Source organism: Neofelis nebulosa, chromosome 13 (assembly GCF_028018385.1).
Source record: "Neofelis nebulosa isolate mNeoNeb1 chromosome 13, mNeoNeb1.pri, whole genome shotgun sequence".
NCBI classification, from domain to species: domain Eukaryota; kingdom Metazoa; phylum Chordata; class Mammalia; order Carnivora; family Felidae; genus Neofelis; species Neofelis nebulosa.
This window is the reverse complement of record NC_080794.1, coordinates 11,221,387-11,241,416: the sequence shown is the minus strand read 5'-3', so window position 1 is coordinate 11,241,416 and position 20,030 is coordinate 11,221,387. Positions and strand designations below refer to the sequence as shown.

At 45.1% G+C, this 20,030-nt stretch overlaps 1 long non-coding RNA gene across 1 annotated transcript; it reads right to left on the bottom strand.

Moving 5' to 3' along the window:
• Positions 1 to 4,967: 4,967 nt before the first annotated feature.
• LOC131492591 (uncharacterized) lies at positions 4,968 to 14,377 on the bottom strand. Its single transcript, XR_009252153.1, has 4 exons — positions 14,139 to 14,377; positions 12,928 to 13,024; positions 11,967 to 12,574; positions 4,968 to 6,366 (listed from the first exon to the last, which is right to left on the bottom strand). It is a non-coding gene; the product is annotated as an uncharacterized LOC131492591 (long non-coding RNA).
• Between the last annotated feature and the right edge of the window lie 5,653 nt (positions 14,378 to 20,030).

The following is a 20,030-nucleotide window of genomic DNA, read 5'->3' as shown; positions in this document are numbered from 1 at the left end:
GGGGCCCAGAGTTTACAGTGAGAGGAAGAATAGGGATTTCAGAGCAATTTAGCGATTCAGAAAATTTTTAGGGAAAAGAGTGTTAAAAAAAGAAGGGATTACAAAATTTTTTTAAGTTTATTTATTCATTTATTTTGAGAAAGAGAGAGAGGGACTAGGGAAGGGGCAGAGAGAGAGAGGGAGAGAGAATCCCAAGCAGGCTCTGCAGTGTCAACACAGAGCCTGACGTGGGGCTCGAACTCATGAACTGTGAGATCATAACCTGAGCCGAAACCAAGAGTCAGACACTTAACCTACTGAGCCACCCAAGTGCCCCCCAACGAGAGGGTTTTTAAGAAGTGTTGGTCCAGGTTACAAACCACGTCGTCCTTTGCACAGCTTTGAGGGAGTCATCGATTTACTATAGACAACCTATCATGTTTCTCTGTCTAGAGACCAGACTTTGGATGGGGAAGCCTGGTGGCATTTGGATTTCACTTATATGAAGAAGCCAAGAATCAGAAAGTTTAATAACATGTCCAGGGCTTAGATCTAGGGAGAAACAGAGCTGGGACGGGATACCAGAGTTACCAAATTCAAGTCTGGTTTTTTTCCCCCCACTGTACAGTTCAAATTATTGCTCCATCACTCAACCCAGAACAAAAAATTGATGGCCAGCAAGTGGAAAGTTGTCCGACTTTTACCAGATCGCTGAAGTGGGAGAAAATCAGGATCCGTCTCACTGCTTCTGGAAAGCAGAGTATGATGTGGACACGGTTGAGAGACTCTGTAGCAAAACATCCCACGACCTCTGGAACCCAAACGCCTCGATTCAAACCTTGGCTCCTCTAACACTGTGACCTAGTGCAAGCTACTTAATTTCTCTGTGCCTCTGTTTCCTCATCTATAAAGTAAAAATGTTGAGTTGATCTATTTTCAAATGCTTAAAATAGTGCTTTACGCTGTCCTACACATTCAGTCCTATTTAAATGTTAGCTATTATTTTCCTGCCTTCACTATGTCAGATCGAAGATGTATCAGTTCTTTTCTCTGTGATATGATGCGAATATCTCAAGGACGGTCGGATGCAGAATCACAAACTTGGTCTTTAAGGAAACTGTAAAATATCTCTGACCCAAACCCAAGTGGAAATTCTGCCAAAGGTAGGGAATAAGCCAAGCTTTGGGACGTCTCGGAGGAAGGACACCCGAAGCTGGCGGAGCAGGGACTCCCAGGAGGTGGCCCCCTTGGGAGGTGTGGTCAACATCCTTTGCAAGTGGGCACGAGGGCCAGAGCTGGGGCTTCCTTGGCCTTCTTTGGCCCCATGGAAGAGCAGAGAAGAGATAACTAGAAGAGGAAACACACAGACCCGGGATCTTTGCAGGAAGCAGTTCATCAGAGGGGCGGGGAGGAGAGACTGACTTCTGAGGAGCCCCGAAGCTCCTCCTGGCCCTGTTTTGGGGAGAAGAAGCATCAGCTACAAAAGTCTCCTTTTAATGGCCCCTATCGTATGTGTGTCCCTTGTAATAATTTCTCTGGTTTGTGTTTGGCTTTTTGTTCCCTTCCTCGACGAATAAAGCCCAGACACATATAGACAAAGATTAAAAAGGAGAACAAGGAGGAGAAATCAGAAAATATTAGGACGAAAGTAAGACCTCGCATATCCATGGTATGAAATCCACACACGTGAGCTAAACTTACCTATCGCGAGGAATATTGTCTCCATGTCAGAACAGTTGATTTCTGGGGAGAAAGGGGCATCCAAAGAGACAAAGAGGGTGACCTGGGTGGTCAGCTGGTTCAGCGTTCGACTTCAGTTCGGGTCATGATATCAGGGTCTGTCAGTTCAAGCCCCGCATAAGGCTCTTGGCTCTTGGCTCTTGGCTCTTGGCTCAGAGTCGGCTTGAGATTCTCTCTCCACAACCCCTCTCTGTCTCTCTCTCAAAAATAAATAAAATAAAATAAATAAAAACTTTAAAAAAAGAGACAAAGAAGTGCTACATATAACGGTAAAAGTACCCAACCCACCATGTAGATAGATAGTAACATCAGAGCTCACAAAGCAAGCGTGTATACGCATGTTAAAAATTTCCCTGCGTAAGACCGGTCAAGTTCACAAAATGTGACAAAGAGAAGAACAGAATAATTTGATAAGAGAGATTATGTGCTCACACACATTCACATACGCTCTATAAATCACATTCTTTCCAATTGCTTATAGAACCGTGATAATAATAGACCATACATTAAGCTATAAATGACATCAATGAATTCCAGAAGGTAGAAATAGGACAGAAAGCATGCTATGCTCGTAATAAAATAAAACTAAAACATAATAACAAAGCTAGGGGGAAAAAAGCAGATCACCCCAAAATAGAAAAAGAAATCCTCTACTTTCTGACACAGGATATCTAGAATATAAAGCTAATGAAAATATGACAGCACCTATGGGTTGTAACTATAGCTGTTGTACAGAGAGAGGAAAGAGTGCTGGGGAATTCAGATACTTGGAGGGGAGGGGAATGTTATCTCTTACCCCTACAACAAAAGAAATTCCAGATGTTCTAAAAAGTTCAATGTATGTCAATAAAATGGGGATGGCTAAAAAAGAAAGGCAAATGAGGGATGATGGAAGATCTTACAGCTGACCAACACTGTCACTGAGGACAGATAGAAAAGAGATGAAGCAGTAGAAACCGTTTGCTTGAAGGCACCTGATAGCCGTCGAGCAGCCACAACCTACGAAGACAAAATCGCATAGAAAGAGGCAACACTAAGAGACGAGCCACCTAGCGGCATCCACGTTTCCCTCTCCGTTTGCTACCGAGAGGGGTCCAGGAGGCAGGCAGAAGCCTCGGGCCACCAACAGGAGACCGAGGAAGCCCCAAAGCTTTTGGCTGATGCCTTAGGTTGGCTGGACAAGAATCAGAGACCTTGGGTGCCACGGGATCCTCTGAGAAGGAAAGGCTGGAGAGCCAAGCCCAGGGCTGTACTGCCTTCCTCCTTAAGACGTTGGCCAATCTTCAAGACAATCTGGATGTCACCTGTGGGAAGGTTAAGAAGTGAAGGAGAAACCCTCTGAAAAACAGAGAGGTGGTTGGGCAGTGTCGATGTTTTGACAAGACACCTGGAATGTGGGATCCAGCAGCGGGAAGTGACGTCAGGGACTTTGTGTTAGGATACTGGAGGCTCACAGTGTGGGAGCAGGGTCCCCGAGTCATGAGGAATGAGCCCCCCTGCCTGCCTGGTGCTTAAAATCGGGGGTTAAGACGTAGCCACGGTGTCCTGATTATTTAGGGTCTTAGTCCTAGTGGCCAGTTGTGGTGGTTAATTTTATTTATCAACTGGGTGAGGTTACGTTGCCCAGTTGTTCGGCCAAACACCAGTCTCGATGGTGCTGTGAAGGTATTTTGTGGATGTGACTAATATTTGCAATCAGTTGACTCAGTGGAGGAGATTGCCCTCAATAATGGTGATGCCATTTATCCAGTGAGCTGAATACCCAGAGCAAAAGTCTGAGGTTTCCTGGGGAAGGAATTTCACCTCAAGACTGAGTTTCTATCTGAGTTTCCAGCCTGCTCGTCTCATCTATGGATTTCAAACTCAAAACTACAACCTCAACTCTTGTCTGAGTTTTAATCTGCACCCCCCCCCCCCAAAGATTTCAGGCTTGCCAGGCTGCACAAGGGTGTAAGCCAATTCCTCGAAATCTCTCTCTCTCTCTCTCTCTCTCTCTCTCTCTCCACACACACACACACACACACACACGCACACGGTTGTTTCTCTGAAGAATCCTGACTCATAAACCCAGTCATCAATCCTAACAGGGCCCAAATACGTCTAAATTCTTAGGGTGCACCGACAACAGGACATCACTGTGCGAAACCCAATACCTCACCTGTCATTTGGGAGCGCGCTGGAGGTAAGTTTGCTGAATGGAAATCGAAAATGCCACAATTTCAGTACGAGGCTCTTCTCAGCTGTGGTTAGATAAACTTAGTAAATTTAAAATTGAGTTCTTTACCCAATCCATTGCTTCCAGCCATTAAAAGACCAGCTGTGGACCCCAGTGTGGAGTCGCTTCAGCAGCTGTAATACCATAATGGTTATTTTCGGACCGGATTGCTTATATTCTAGTCTCATTTATAAACCCTTTTCTAACATCTCAGTTTGTATTAAGGACGACATTCATTTTTGTTAGTGCTGTAGCTCACAGAACATATCGCAGGGAGAGATTTGACTTATGCTGAAAAGTCTTTAATTACTACATAAGGACTGACCACGGAGTGTAGAAATTAAGCTTGAACTTGACAGCCGAATTCCCATGTAAATCACGAATAATATTAAAGCTGCAAATGGGTCGATGTTTCTTTACTGAGTCAATATGTAAAACGTGTTTGGAAGGCATCCATGTTTTGTTTTCGGCAGCCCTTCATCTGCCTTTGTCGCTACTATACAAGAATGTAATTCACCACAAGACCCCTTTGGACCTCTGCTCCTTCTGTCATTCCTCTCCTTTCCTGTCCTTCCTTCCACTGTCCCCCCACCACCGGCCTCTCTCAGCCTCTTTCGTCTTCAATATGTGAGATGCATCCTCCTTAATAGCACTTTCAAAACAATTAAAATGGAAGCCATCTGTATTTCAAACAACATACTACATTATGAGCAGAAAGACTATGTCCAAAAGACTGTTTAGGAAATGAAAGTTAGCTAAGATATGTTCTAATTAATATATTACTTTCACAGTTAGGATGAGAGCTAGGGCTCTGGCCAGAATGTAAGCTCCCATGAGAGTTATTGCTTACTATTTAATGTATATTTGAATTTACCCTGTCATTCAAATACAACCTGATCATGAACTTTAATGACTGGATAACAAATGTCTTTACATTGATCAACATTAACATATCATTCTAGAACATTCTATATGCCAGGCAATGCATATTTGCATATTACATTTGTAATATGACAATCATAATCCCTTTATGAATGAGGAGACAGCCCCAATATGAGGTAGGGGGAACCGGTACATATGGAAAGACAACAAGGCTTGAGGAAATATTGTGGTGTTTTAATTGGGTAAATATTTCCAAATTCATGCAAGAGAAAGGGAACAGCCTTGAAGGGATGATGCAAATAGGAACTATTTGAACTCATAAGAGAGGCACATAATGTTGCTCTGAGAAGACAGCAGCTCTAAGCCTGGACAGGTAGGACAGGTTCTGAGGTTGGGGGTTGTAGTTTGAGCACTGGCTGTTGGATGGAAACCAATTTGACAACAAATTTCATTAAAAAAAAAAAAAAAAAAGCACCAGTAAAGCTGTAGTGGAAAACCAAGGAATAGGAAATGAAGGAGAGAGGAGGCCATTCTCCCAGACAACTCTTTCTAAAAGCCTTCCCCTCGCTGGCTGGATCTGACCCTTCAGGTGTCTGGATGTCACTGACCTTCCAATCCAAATGACCCACCTTCCCTTTGCCCCCACCGATCTTTGTCCTGCGACACCATGTATGTGAGCCATAGTGCTCACCATAGCATGAAATTATTATTTCCATATCTTTGCTGGGCTGGAAGCTTGGGGAGGGCAGTAATCTTGTTAATCTTACTCCTCAGAGCCGTACCTAGCACGTCATTGTTGAGCGGATAAATGATTAACGAATGTTGGGATGATGAATCCATGAATGATGGGTTAATTGGTTGACTGAATGAATGAAAAACTGAAAGAACCGATGTGCTTCCCAGAAGAAGCAATAGACCCTAAAGGATGAGCTTGGCAGGTGGGAAGATTTGTATTCAAATTTGGGCTCCACCCCATACCCCTGTGTGTGGCCAAGGGACTTAGCATCTCTGATCCTCCACTGTTTCATTTATAAATTGGGTAACATGTCCTACCTTTGAGCTCCTGGGTGGCTCAGCTGGTTGAGCATCCAACTCCTGATTTCAACTCGGGTCATGATCGCGTGGTTCGGGGGATCGGACCCCCCATCGGGCTCTGCACTGACAGCATGGAGCCTGGTTGGGATCCTCTCTCTGTCCCTCTCTGCCCCTCCCCACCCTCTCATGTCCTACCCTTTTCAGTGGCTGTGAAGATAAAGAAGATATCATATGTGAAGTGAGTACCATAACACCTGTGTTAGTTACCTAGGGCTGGGTAACAAATTGCCCTGGAACATATCAGCTGGAAACAAGAGTATTTATTATCTCACCAGTTCTGTGGGTCAGGAGTCTGGGAGCAGCTAGGCTGGGTCTGTCACAATCCTGCAACCAAAGTGTCAGCTCAGCTACAGTCATCCCCAGGATTTGCTTCCATGCTCTCACAGGAGCCTCTCTGGGTGCTGTCTCCTAGTATGGCAGCTGGCTTCCCCCAGAATGAGCAATCCAAGAGGCATCTAGAAAGAAAGTTGAAAACAAGTGACAGTCTTCTCATAACACAATCTCAGAAGTGACATCTCATTGCTCTAACCATACTCTGTTTGTTGGAAGTAAGTTATTGGTTCCTGCTTACACTCAAGAAGAAGAGATTACAGAGGAGGCAGGGGTCAATGAGGCCATCTTAAAAGTCTGTCACCACAGAACCCGAGTGTGGTAAGGGTAACATAGCTAACATTTAACATGGTTTCCTATTGTGTATTTGATCTTAGTTCTCACACAGTACTGTGAGGGAGGTAGAATGGTCAGCCTCATTGAGTGGATGAGGAAACTGAGGTAAGGAGAGGTCAAGTAAGTCTAGGAAAGCCCCACAGTTAGCATGTAGCATCCCTAGTCTTCAAACAAGTTCATCTGAACCCATGGCCGTTTTTAAAAAACTTTTTAATGTATATTTATTTTTGAGAGAGACAGAGACAGAGACAGAGCAGGGGAGGAGCAGGGAGAGAGGGAGACCCAGAATCCGAAGCAGGCTTCCAGCCCCGAGCTGTAAGCACCGAGCCCGACACAGGTCTCGAACTCACGAACTGCGAGATCATGACCTGAGCTGAAGTCAGACGCTCAGCCAACTGCCCCTGAACCTATGGTCTTAACCTTAGTGCTAAACTTCCTCTGACAGACGAGTTTAATAAACGCTAGGTGTTGTCATTAAACGCAGGGACGGCAAGTGGTAGACAATACTCAAAAAGCAGAATTGGAGGAAGAACTCAGGAGATGGGTAGCTTGATTCACGAAATGGAGACAGGAGCTGAAGTTTCACATCCAGGAAAAAACACAGCAGTTTCCCGTGAGTGGAGCCCAGTGAGGATGGCCATCGAGAGAGCATGCGGGAGGTTAAAAGTCATGGGTCAGGCTCAGGAAAGGAAAAGTCTTGCTAAAGTATCAGAGCCTTAAAACGAGGGACAGCAGCTGAGGCAAGGACGCCTGGGCCAGAGCCATAGAGCCTTCAACATTTGCCACAATGCAAAACATATGCTGTGATTTTTTTTTTTTCCTAACACGGAGGCTTTCAAGGGTAAAAAATTTTGGCCTGGAACTCCCAGACTAAGTTATTGGTTTTGGCCTGAGAAAAAAAAAGAGCATTTACTGAAATGACATGCACCCTTTCATCTATCTCCCTATATTTTAAAATATTGGTTTAAACATGATCCACGACTCGAGGGCCGAGCTTGCATCACATCCCTGGAAATGAAGTAATGACTCTCCATGTGACATCTGGCAAACTGTCCCGGCTCTCCAGGCCTTGGGAACACTTGTTATGCTTCCAGCAAAAACAAGTTGTTAAAGGATGAAGGAGCAGTCTCTCTCTTCTAAACTAAACATGTGGTCAGAACATGTGGTCAGAGGACAGGAAACAGCAGAGAAAGGTAATTTGATTTGGACTCATGCTTGCTCGTTACGTCCAAATAGTCACAAAGGAAGCCACAGCTGGTGTTCAGATAATCAGCCGATAGTACCGACAGAGCCATAACAGTGTGTCGTTGAATTCTCCAAGGAAAGAAAGAGAGAGAGAGAGAGAAAGACAGAGAGAGAGAGAGAAAGAGTGGAGTTCTTGATCACTCTCTAACTCTGGGCCAGAATATGGAGTGCCGAAGTACGAATAACACGTAATAAGCTCTTTTATTCACAATGTGTGACTCATTTTAAGAAATGCAGTGTGAAGTTTTTAAACTAGAGAATGAATTATTTGGAGCATGACTTTATCGCATTCATATGTGTTGTTTAATTTAGGAAAGGATTCTGTTAAGCCATCAGAGTTTTTATTCCTCAGAAGTTTGCTAAGAATCATGGCATTGTAAGGTTCAGGAGGCCAGAGTAGATCCGGGAAGGGCTGACTGGGGACAGGACCAGGGAAAGAGCTCACCTTGCCTCTAGGAAATAAAGTTTGACTTGATCACACTACCGATCGGTCAGAAATAAGGTTGGGACAAGGACCAGGCTGGCTGCAAAATGGAATTTGCTTATAATGGTTGTGGTTTGGAAGAGAGTAGGACAAGCATATCTTCTTTCAGGAGTCCTTACGTTATATTTATCGCATTTCCCTCATCCTAGAGAAATCTGAATGAAGCTCTTTCTACCTGAAGAGAATCTGAGGCAAAGTTCTTGTAAGGGGGTAGGATCTCTGAGGTGTTGAAAACCATGGAATTCTATTATTTTCTTTGAGTACTAGGACACCACAGGTTCACACTTCACCAGCTCAGTCCGCATACAACATCCAAATACACACTCTTCGAGGGGAGAGTCCAGTCTATGCCATATTTGCGCTTCCTGCTCTGCCCAAGGTGCTGGGTGAGCTGCCGTGAACGTTGAATGGGAACCCCTAGCATATCAGCCGCAAGGGCTTAGATCCACAGCCTGATACCTCCCCCCTCCACTTCTCACCACCCGAGTATATCATCCCCAAAAACAGCAGTCAAAAGCACACAAGGAAGGCTTCTTTGGAGTCCTAACTGACTCATGGAAGCATATATCCATTAATTAATTGATGGACTTGCTTATGGAGCACCTTCATGTTGGGCACTGTCCTAGGTTCTAAGGATCAAAAGATAAACAAGACACAATACCTTTCCCAAAATGGCTTTTTTTTTTTTTTTTGGTACACTAAAAGCATGATTCAATTTAGAAAACTTCTGTTTATAATGCACTTACCGGAAACACACGTGTTGACTACAGTTGTGTACATCTAGAGTCAAACGAGCAAACCGACAAGAAAGCATTCAAAGTGTATCACGTATCCATATAGGATGGATTTGCCATCTTGGCAAATGAAGTATAACACACATACGTGAACAGCCATGGCACAGCCAAAACTATAAATACAGACACTGCTTAACAAAGTCTCTAACACTGAAGACTGGGGCTCTGGATCTATTTTCTGACTTGCCGCTGAGCAAGTCGTCTGTAAAATGGACGAATAAAAATTGCCTCACATTATTGTAGTCTCCACACTTAGCCTATAGTAAAATGATAAATCCTTCTTTTTGTTGCGGTTGTGGGTTGTTTTGTTGTTATTGTTGTTGTGTTTTGAGAGAGAGAGAGAGAAGGAGAATGAGCAGGAGAGGGCCTGAGAGGGGTGGGGGGACAGAGGACCCGAAGTGGGCTCTGTGCTGACAGCAGAGAGCCCGATGTAGGGCTCGAACCCACAAACTGCAAGATCACGACCTGAGCCAAAGTCGACGTTTAACCAAGTGAACCGCCCAGGTGCCCCCAATTCTTCTCAAATAGATTAACTGAGTAAATACGGATCTCATCTGTGTTATTAAATGTGTTCTCATTCTCTCAGAATACAAAGAACCCTAAGAGATCATCCTTCGTAAGGATGCATGTGAAATCGCTCATGTACTCAACAAATAGGTGGCGAGACCGTGCCCTGTCCTGGGCACTGTGGAGCCAGTGGTGAACAGACTGACACACTCTGGAGTGAGGCCGGTTATACGTTTATTCCAGGAATCTAGGTAAGATTTTTTTTAAAAGATTTTATTTTCAAGTAATCTCCACACCTAACGTGGGGCTCGAACTCACAACCCAGAAATCAAGAGTCACACTACTCCACCGACTGAGCCAACCAGGTGCCCCTCTAGGTAATATTTTTAAGAGACTTCAAATAATATATGGTTGAGCCTTGGGCCTGTTTCATCATCTTACCTCATGAGTGGGAAGTGATCCTATTTTCATCTATAATAATTTTGCTTCTCCCTTCCTTCCAGTCCTCTTGGTATCTTCTACATTATTTTTTGGTCAAGCCATCGGCATTAGAGTAATCCCTTTCAGGAATGATATTTAAATACATTTTACGAACAGTACAGCTTTAACAACAAGCTGATATGGGCCACAGGACTAAAGCCCAGTCCTGGACGTAATCTCTTGAGACCCTGGACTGTGAGGAGAGGCTGGGAAGGGTCATGGGTGGGGGCTGCAAATAGCAGAGTGATGGAAGGGGTTGAGGCTCAGGACAGTGTCTATGCACCAAAGCTGTCAGCTGGGATTTCAACCAGGCCACAGGTGCTAAACAAAGCACTTGCATACCCAGTGTCTGGCTACCACAGAGCTCCAAGCAATGCTAAGCTTTAGGAACATTTCCTCTGCTTCCACGATACTCTGAGAAATTAAACCGGTCAGCTGTATAACCCATATTTCAAAGTGGCCATGTGTAGACTTGTACATGAGCTCTTGATTTTTGTTAAAATGGCAACTTCTGGTTTGTGTCATACCTGAAACTGGGTAGAAATTAAAGACCTTTGCTGTTTCCCATTCTCCATTGGAAAGAGTGGTTTCAGCCTCTGATGTCTGCTTTCACAGTGGTTACACCCAAGGACCTAGTCATGAGGATTGCCCAAAATGACAAGAAGCTGCCATTTCAGTCACTGTTGTATCTCGTTTACATAGGCTGTTATTTGTTTAATAGAATAGCCTGGATTGCTTCTGGTCGTTTGGGGTTAGAACAGAGACTTAAGGAGAGCAAATCAGCTTGTTTATCTTTAGTTCAAAACAAGAGAAGAAGCTAACCTTACTATAAAGCACTGGGGGATCCTGGATTGCCTCAAGGGTTCAGGTGAAGGACGCCGCGGAAGGTGGCTGTTCCTGAGACCGAGTCAAAAGACAGGGTCAAAGGCAGGAAGGCCTCTTCATGAGGATATATAGCCCAGTGGGCATGCCTGCTCTTTCGATAGTTTGAGGAAAAGTCCCCTGAGCACTCAACTGAGAAAGACCAGGAGGACAAGAAATCATTCCAAAGAAAAATAATGTAGAAAACAATCCTGTTTCATTTGGACCCCTGGTTTTTGCTCTGGATTAAGGGCCAATTATAGTATTAATTCATTAAACACAATGAAAAGGGATTCTTTTCATTTTTAATTGTAAAAATTTTTAATTAAGTTTATTTATTTATTTATTTATTTATTTAGAGAGAGAGTGTGTGTGTGTGTGAGAGAGCTAGAGCAAGAGAGGGGAGGGGAAGGGGCAGAGAGAGAGGGAGAGAGAAAGGATCCCAAGCAGGCTCTGCTCCAACAGCACATACCCCAATGTGGGGCTCAAACTCATGAACCGTGAGATCATGACCTGAGCCGAAATCACAAGTCAGATGCTTAACCGACTGAGCCACCCCGGTGGCTTAGAATGTAACAGACCATCTTAGAATGTAACAGACCATCAGTGGCCTCAGCACTGTCTCCCCACTTTCTAGCATCATACCTATCACGAAGGAAGCACCCAGAGGAAAAAAAAATTCTTGAATGAATTATGACAAATTCATAAATACAGCCTAAAAATAGAGAGTCTAAATGTCGACTTCCTACACTATGACATTCCCATGGAGTGGCTTCAATTTCCTGGGCAGTTTTGCAACAAAAGTTAATTGGCTTTGTCAAGTGTGATCTCTCATCCCATGGGCACTTTCACAACACACCATTTATTAGCAGATGAGAGTTATATAGCGATAAGTAAGCAAAACACTCAGATTCATTCATTTCTCTTCCGGCAAGCATGCATCATGTCAAACGCGGTGTTGGGGGCTCAGCGTACAACTGAACAAGAAAGAATCGGCTCCTGGCCTGGAAGAGCATACCTTCTGTTGCTCAGACTGTGGAAAGGGCCAGACTGCAAGGCGGAGTGATTCTCTCTAGCTTACTATTATCTCTGATTACTACGTGCCGTGGATAGTCGCTGCCTCCGGCTGAAAACTACAGAGGTTAAGGTCTCCTGCGTGCACGTGGCAGTTAGCACATCTGAAACCTCTAGGAAGCCCGTCTTCTCTTCTTCCTAGAACCAGCATCACTTCCTTATATCGGGGAGGCGCTTTTATAGACATCTTCCATTTTTGGCCCATAGCAAAAGAGTTGAGAACTTATCATTTGCTCCGGTTTTTCACAGCACAACAGTGAAAAGACCTGAAGCTCCGGCAACCGGCCTATTTTCAGTAGAGTGCATGCTAGAACTTATTTTTTCCAAAACCAGACATAAATCCATGTTGTCTGTACAACATGCATAGGCCCAGTTTTCTCTGGAAAACAATAGCTAACATGTGAAGGTCAGCTCATCCGTGTGGTTCAGGGCCAGGAACATGGCCAAGTAGCTGCCCGCGCAGGGCTGGCAATGATCTGTGGTGTGTCTGGACCCACTGTGCTGTCCGCCGTTGTAACCACTGTAGGGCCTCACCCTTGTCCATGGGGCTGCCTGTGTAATAAGCAAACAAAAGGCATTATTGACAGGGTTGCTCACAAAATTATTGAACCAAGAGAGGACATCCAAGATCAAGAAGCTGGGGCATTGAAAGCAAAAAGGGAAACTAAGATGGGGTGAGGGAAAGGCTGAAAGTGGACAATCCAATATCAGGGCCAAGAACCAATCCGCTGCATGAAGGGATACAGAGATGCCCAATGCTCAGGTGCAGAGCCAGAAGGGTGAACATCTGAGAACGGGCTTGGGAACACCCAGCACGGGTTCAGATTCTTACGCCCTGACACAAAACGGCAGATTTTGGCAGTATGGAGAAAGTGTGGACACAGGTAGAAAACCCCTTCACTTACTTGCGTGGATAACACGACTCGCTATGGGAAGAATTCTGCATTCAGTTCGCTTTCCCACTTGATGAACCTCCAAGCTCCTGTCTTCTCCCCTTCCTCCCTAGGGCACACTAGACACCCTGTAATCATTAAGAGAAGGCTCTTCGTCAGCTTGCATCCCTTTTTGTCAGTTCCCGACTGTAATTTGAAATACAGGCATACCTCAGAAGTACTGCAGGCTTGGTTTCGGACCGCTTCAGCAAGGCGAGTATCTCAGTAAAGCGAGTCACATGAATCTTTTGGCTTCCCAGTGCACATAAAAGTTGTGGTTACGCTATAATGTAGTCTATTAAGTGTACAATATCAGTATGTCTAAAAAAGAATCTACGTATCTTAATTTAAAAATACTTTATTAGGGCACCTGCGTGGCTCTTGATTTTGTGGGTTCAAGCCCCATGTCCGGCTCCACACTGACAGTGCAGAGCCTGCTTGGGATTCTCTCTCTCTCTCCCTCTCTCTGTGCTCCTCCCCTTTTCATGCTCTCCCTCTCTCAAAATAAATAAATAAATAAACCTTAAAAAGAAACAAATAAATAAAATAAAAATATTGATGCAGAGACATGAAATGAGCAAATGCTGTTGCAAATATGGAACCAATAGGCTTGCTTCCCACAGGTTTGCCACAAACCTTCAATTTGTAAAAAAAAAAAAAAAAAGGCAATATCTGCAAAGAACAATTCAGTGAAACACAATAAAACAAGGTACGCCTATAGTGGTAAAAAGGGACAGAACAATCAACAATTGTGACTATCAGGGCACCTGGGTGGCTCAGTAGGTTAAGCATCCGACTTCTGCTCAGGTCATGGTCTCGAAGTTCGTGAGTTCAAGCCCCGCGTCAGGCTGCGTGCCGACAGCTCAGAGCCTGGAGACTGCTTCAGATTCTGTGTCTCCCTCTCTCTCTGCCCCTCCCTCAGTCACACTCTCTCTGTCTCAAAAATGAATAAGCTTTAAAAAAATTTTAAAAATAATTGTGACTATCAATGGGATGGGGATCAATAGTGCGCTCAATCATCCAGATGCTTAAACAAACCTAGACTTTACTTTCCCCGCCAAGAAAACATTGAGAATCGCACAAGCATTTGAGCACACTGAGTTGCAAATCTTGTTCAGTCATGTGACTGTACAAGTTACTGAGTCTATGTCCTATTCTTGGGTATTTGGCTATTTCCAACTTACTGTGATTGTAGAAGAATGCTGATATAAATGCTCATGAATTCTTGGAAGCATCTTTTGGGGCTCCCTGATAAGAGAAATGGATTTCTGCCACACTGTTTTCTATCACCCCATTGAGATGCAACGTTTCAGATCGCTCCTTTTGATAAATGATCACCAACTCCTGCTTCCATAAAATCACATCCCAGCCAGAGTTCATGGCCCCATCGGGCCTCTGTTTGTCTGAGAAGAGAGAAGAGATTCGCAGCGGACACTCCTTTAGATTTATATTTTCACATAAGTCTTTTTGTGGCCAAAGATGTTGCCTATCCACTTACAACAGCAAGTTCATAGTGAGACACAGTGAGAAAAACGGCTTATATAACACTTCGTGCCTAGGACCTAGCGAGGTGTGAACATTGCCACTTTAACTTCAGTGACTGTGCACCTGATATGAACACCATGGCTAAATATCACGACTTTGCAAGCATTTGGAACCCACATTTTTAAAATCTGGGTACAACTGTCAGTGTTTCCTAATGCCTTGTCTATCCATAGTTAAAATGTGGGCTAAGCATTATCCAGAAATTAAGGAGACAGTAGGCACGCCTTTTCGCTCTTCCAATGGCGTGATACGAGGCTTGAACTGCTTGCGTACCAGACCTCGAACTTCAGATTTTCCCATTTGGGGCCAGAATCGGGGACCAATTAGTAGGCGGAGGCCTGTCACTGCCCACTTCAGCTGTCTCCCGCATCACACCATGAAGGCTCTGTTGTCTCTATTAAGAAAAATCTGGGAATCTAACATGCGGAACAGTAGCGATAATTTCCATTTGTCAAGCCCTTCAGCTGCATTTTGGACAAGCCATCTCCTTCAACCTTGCCAACATCCCTGGGCACCTGTGAGGTGAATAGTATCATTTCCTTCATTTTCCCAGTCAGGAGGGCAGTCTCATCCAAGACTCTAACTCAAGATGCCACCGAGGCCGAACGCCGAGATTAAAACAGAGCCGCAGCCACAGATGGATGATATCAGCTACTATGAGTGCCCAAGACAACGAACAAAGTAAAGGTGGAGAGAATTAAAAACACTGCTTTGGCTGCTGGTGGGAATGCAAACTGGTGCAGCCGCTCTGGAAAACAGTGTGGAGGTTCCTCAAAAAATTAAAAATAGACCTACCCTATGACCCAGCAATAGCACTGCTAGGAATTTACCCAAGGGATACAGGAGTACTGATGCACAGGGGCACTTGTGCCCCAATGTTGATAGCAGCACTCTCAACAATGGCCAAATGATGGAAAGAGCCTAAATGCCCATCAACTGATGAATGGATAAAGAAATTGTGGTTTATATACACAATGGAATACTACGTGGCAATGAGAAAGAATGAAATAGGGCCCTTTGTAGCAACGTGGATGGAACTGGAGAGCGTGATGCTAAGTGAAATAAGCCATACAGAGAAAGACAGATACCATATGTTTTCACTCTTATGTGGATCCTGAGAAACTTAACAGAAACCCCTGGGGGAGGAGAAGGGAAAAAAAAAAAAAAGAGGTTAGAGTGGAAGAGAGCCAAAGCATAAGAGACTCTTAAAAACTGAGAACAAACTGAGGGTTGATGGGGGGTGGGTGGGAGGGGAGGGTGGGTGATGGGAATTGAGGAGGGCACCCTTTTGGGATGACCACTGGGTGTTGTATGGAAACCAATTTGACAATAAATTTCATATATTGAAAAAAAATAAATAAAAAATAAAAATAAAAACAGTGCTTTGGGAGATATTTAAGTTACAGGAGGAGAAAGACAAGACCATGAAGCTACGAGCATGGGTTATGGGAGAATCTGAAGGCAATGACAAAGGAGACGGGATTCTCAAATAAATGCCATCAAATTCCAGAGTACTAATAGAATGCCTAGCATACAGCTATTGCTCATATAAAAGGATTAAAGTAAGTGGTGTTGAATATCCAGCTCAGATCAGGTATAAGTAATGGTGTGTGTGTGTGTGTGTGTGTGTGTGTGCACTTCAATAAGAGGCTGTAAGAGAAGGAGGCGGCTGGATGATGCTGAGGTTTGACGCCTGCAGGTGCTTAGGTGGGGAAAGAGCGCAGCAGGGTGGCCACTCTGACATGAGGGTCCGGAGGGGGAAATGACACGGTATGGGGATGGCCTGTGACCCAGAGAAGTCAACCAGGAGAGGGGTAACAGCTGCGGAGAAGAGACAGTTCGAGTGATGTGGTGTGAGTCAGGGAGCTGGAGGGAGAGGAGGCTGCGATCAGAGCGGCAGACTAGTTCCTGCCATTGCAACATGTCCCTGTTGGCACGAGGGTCAGCAACGGCCACAGGTTCGTGGAACAAACTGGGAACAGAGGCCACTACCGTTGAGAGTATCAAGGAATCGCTGCGAAGTGGGTGAGGGGCCGCTTGAGAAATCCCAAGGCCGACGCGTCACGTCCCCACCGCAGACAGGCCTCTGCCCCACGGCACCTGCTGGCACCAGGAGGCACGACAGACTTGACCCAGAGAGAGGCCGCCTCGCCCAGGAGCCGCCGGCGTGACGCGGTGTGCGGAGCGCGGAGTGCGGGCGGCTCCGGGAACCCTTCCAACGTCGTTGGAGGAAAGCTGGTGATGCAAACAGGGATGCGGGCGGGGACAGCCAGGGCACGGCCGTGAGTCATGCGAGCACTTGACAGCAGCTGTCCCCCAGCCGCAGCTGGCGGAAGCCCTAAAAAGGCCCTGGGAGCCCGTCGCAGAGACACCTACTTGGGACGGCATGCCTCCCCTCTCCCGCAGTGTTTCTGTAAACATGGGCGCAGACATCTCCTTTGGCCTCCAGAGGAACATTCTAGGGCTCCGTTGCTTTCCGTTGCGAGATGCTGATGTCAGAGGCTCTTGTTTTCTCCAGTCGTTGACATTCAAATCAGTGCCAGCTCCTCACTAAGCGTTTCCAGCTTCCTCAAACGTAGGAGATCAACTCTCTCCCTGTCTCCACCCAGCTACCCAGCCTCACAGATGCTGTGGGTTGTGCTGGTGTTAACTCGGAAGCTGGTAACCCCGGTCTCTTAAACACACAGAGTGAGGCCGCAGGGCACATACACTCTACAGCCGGAGGAGCTCCAGGGATGGGAGGGACCGGCTTCCCCAGTTCTGGGCGATGCCCAACGTGAGCATCTCAGACCCGGATCTCAACTGGAATCCTGGCTCTCCCGCTGGTCGTCTTATGACCTGGGGAAATGAAACTTTCTGCGCCTCCATTTCTTCATCCAGTGAACGGAAACGATAATACCTACTTTCCAGAGCGGATGGCAAGATGAATCATGAGAATGTGCGGAGGATGCCTGAGGAGTGACAGCAGGTGACCGGGTACTAGGTCCACCTGTCACCCTCCCACGACTCTCTTCTTTTTTTTTTTTTTTTTTGCTTCTATAAGTACCATGGCCTGGGGTTTCTGCGACAGTGCAAAACATAACCTGTCACCTTATATTCTACTATTAAATTCCTAATTTAGTTAGGAATTAATTTAATTAATTAGCTAAAACGCATAATTTTTCTCCTACGAGTTGATTTTTATGGTCTTTCAACTAGTAACCTTTTTCTAGGTGGATTTCCACTTCCTTGCATCATTCTGGACCTCACTTCCCGTGGTTTGATGGGGTTTGCCATGGGCAGATAACCTCTTTGGAATCCTAGCCTCTGGAACCCCTCGTAAGAATGGCAGGTATCATGTCATGGTCAAATGCATACTGCACACCCAGTGGCTTTTGAATCTGTCACTTGTTAGGAATTACCCTTCACACCTATAAAATCAACTCAGTACAAATACAGAGAGAGATAGGACTGGTTCCTTAAAGTGCGTGCATGAACTTTAGAAGTCCTTTAGAAATCCAAGCACTGTATTTACTTTATAGTGTATGTGACAAAGATACCGACTTCTTATCCTCTGGGTACTCATTAATCGTGCTTAACATCTACTAGGACAGTAGTTCTCAAAATTTTGCTGCACAGTGGCATCACTTGGGAATCTTTAAAAAATGCAAATTTTTCTTTGCCATTCCCAGACGTTGTTGCCTTAATTGATACAGGGCTTGACTTGGGCGTTTCCAGATGAAGATGATTCTAAATGCACAGAAAAGTTTGGCAACTGCTCTTTGAAACTAGTATCTACCCAAGAGCCATCATAGATAAGACGCTTACGTCTGTGTATGTGTGTTTATGGTAATGTTACTCCAGTTGAGTCCACGGATTCATTCGGTAAACATTTGTAGAGGTGTGAATCATCTTACCGCTCTCACCTTCTTACGCCATGCAGACACTTGCATTTTCTACAAATTGAGAGTTTGTGGCAACCTTGCGTCGAAGGAGTCTATCAGCATGTTTCCAACGGTATTTGCTCACTCCGTGTCTCTGTGACTCATTTTGGTGATTTGCACACTATTTCAAGCTTTTTCATTACATTATATTTGTTACGATGATCTGTGATCAGTGATCTTCGATGTTCCTGTTGTAATTGTTTGGGGGCACCAGGATACACACCCATATAAGAGGGTGAACTTAATCGATAACTGTTGTGTGTGTCCTGATGTTTTCATTACTGACGTTTTCCCGTCTCTCTCCCTCTCCTCGGGCTTCCCTATTCCCTGAGACAAACAATATCGAAATCAGGCCAGTTCATACCCCTACAACGGCCTCCAAGTGTTCAAGGAAAAGGAAGGGTCACGTGTCTGTCACTTTAAGTCAAAAGCTAGAAAAGATTCATCTTCATGGGGAAGGCGTGATGAAAGCCAAGACAGGGCCAAAATCTAGACCTCTTGCACCAAACAGTGAGCCACATTGTGAATGCAAAAGAGAAGTTCTGGAAGGAAATTGAAAGTGCTACTCCATGAACACACTGATGATAAGAAAGCGGAACAGCTTTATTGCTGATGGAGGGAAAGTGTCAGTAGTCTGCATAGAAGATCAAACCAGCCACAGCATTGCCTTCAGTCAAAGCCTAACCCAGAGCAAGGCCCTAACTCTCTTCAATTCCATGAAGGTGGAAAGAGGTGAGAAAGCTAGCAGAGGTTGGTTAGTGAGGTTTAAAGGAAGAAGCCGTCTCCATAACATCAAAGTGCCAGATGGAGGGGCCCCTGGGTGGCTCAGTGGGTTGAGTGTCCGACTTTGGTTCGGGTCATGATCTCACGGTTCATGAGTCCGAGCCCCACGTTGGGCTCTGTGCTGACAGCTCGGACCCTGGAGCCTGCTTCAGATTCTGTGTCTCTGTGTCTTTCTGCCCCTCCCCTGCTCATGCTCTGTCTCTGTCTCTCTGAAAAACAAATGAACAATAAAAAAATTAATAGAAAATAGCATGGGCATCCTCCCTCAGACAACTTTAATGGCTAAAGCATGTGCTGAAGCAGGAGCTGTGAGTGGTCAAGGGGGGGAAGGGTCAACACAGGACTGTGGGGTTGAAGAAGAAGACTTTGTGTGGGGAATGAAACCAAAATGGGGTCTGGAAGTCATGGCAGAGGTTGAAGGGTGAAGCGAGGAGCAGGCATTCTGTAAAGTGAGGAGTAAACATGTGGACATGTGGACAGGAAACTGATGGGGGCGACATGGGGGCATCTGAATAAGGAATGTGTTGTCTAGGCAACTGGCGATAGTCACAGAGCTTTAAAGAATTCACATGATAACCAACTCTGGATGAGCTGGACTGGCTCCACTCTACTCCTCGTTTCTAGAAGGAGTGGGGCTTATAGTAGGTTATTAATAAAGACTTGTTGAGTATGTGACTAAATGACAAAATGGGAAGAGATTAAAAAAAAAAAAAACCCAACTCAAGTGTCCATCATCTGATGAACAGATAAAGAAGATGTGGTATATGGACAATGGAATTTACTCCGCCATCAAAAAGAACGACATCTTGCCATTTGCAGCGATGT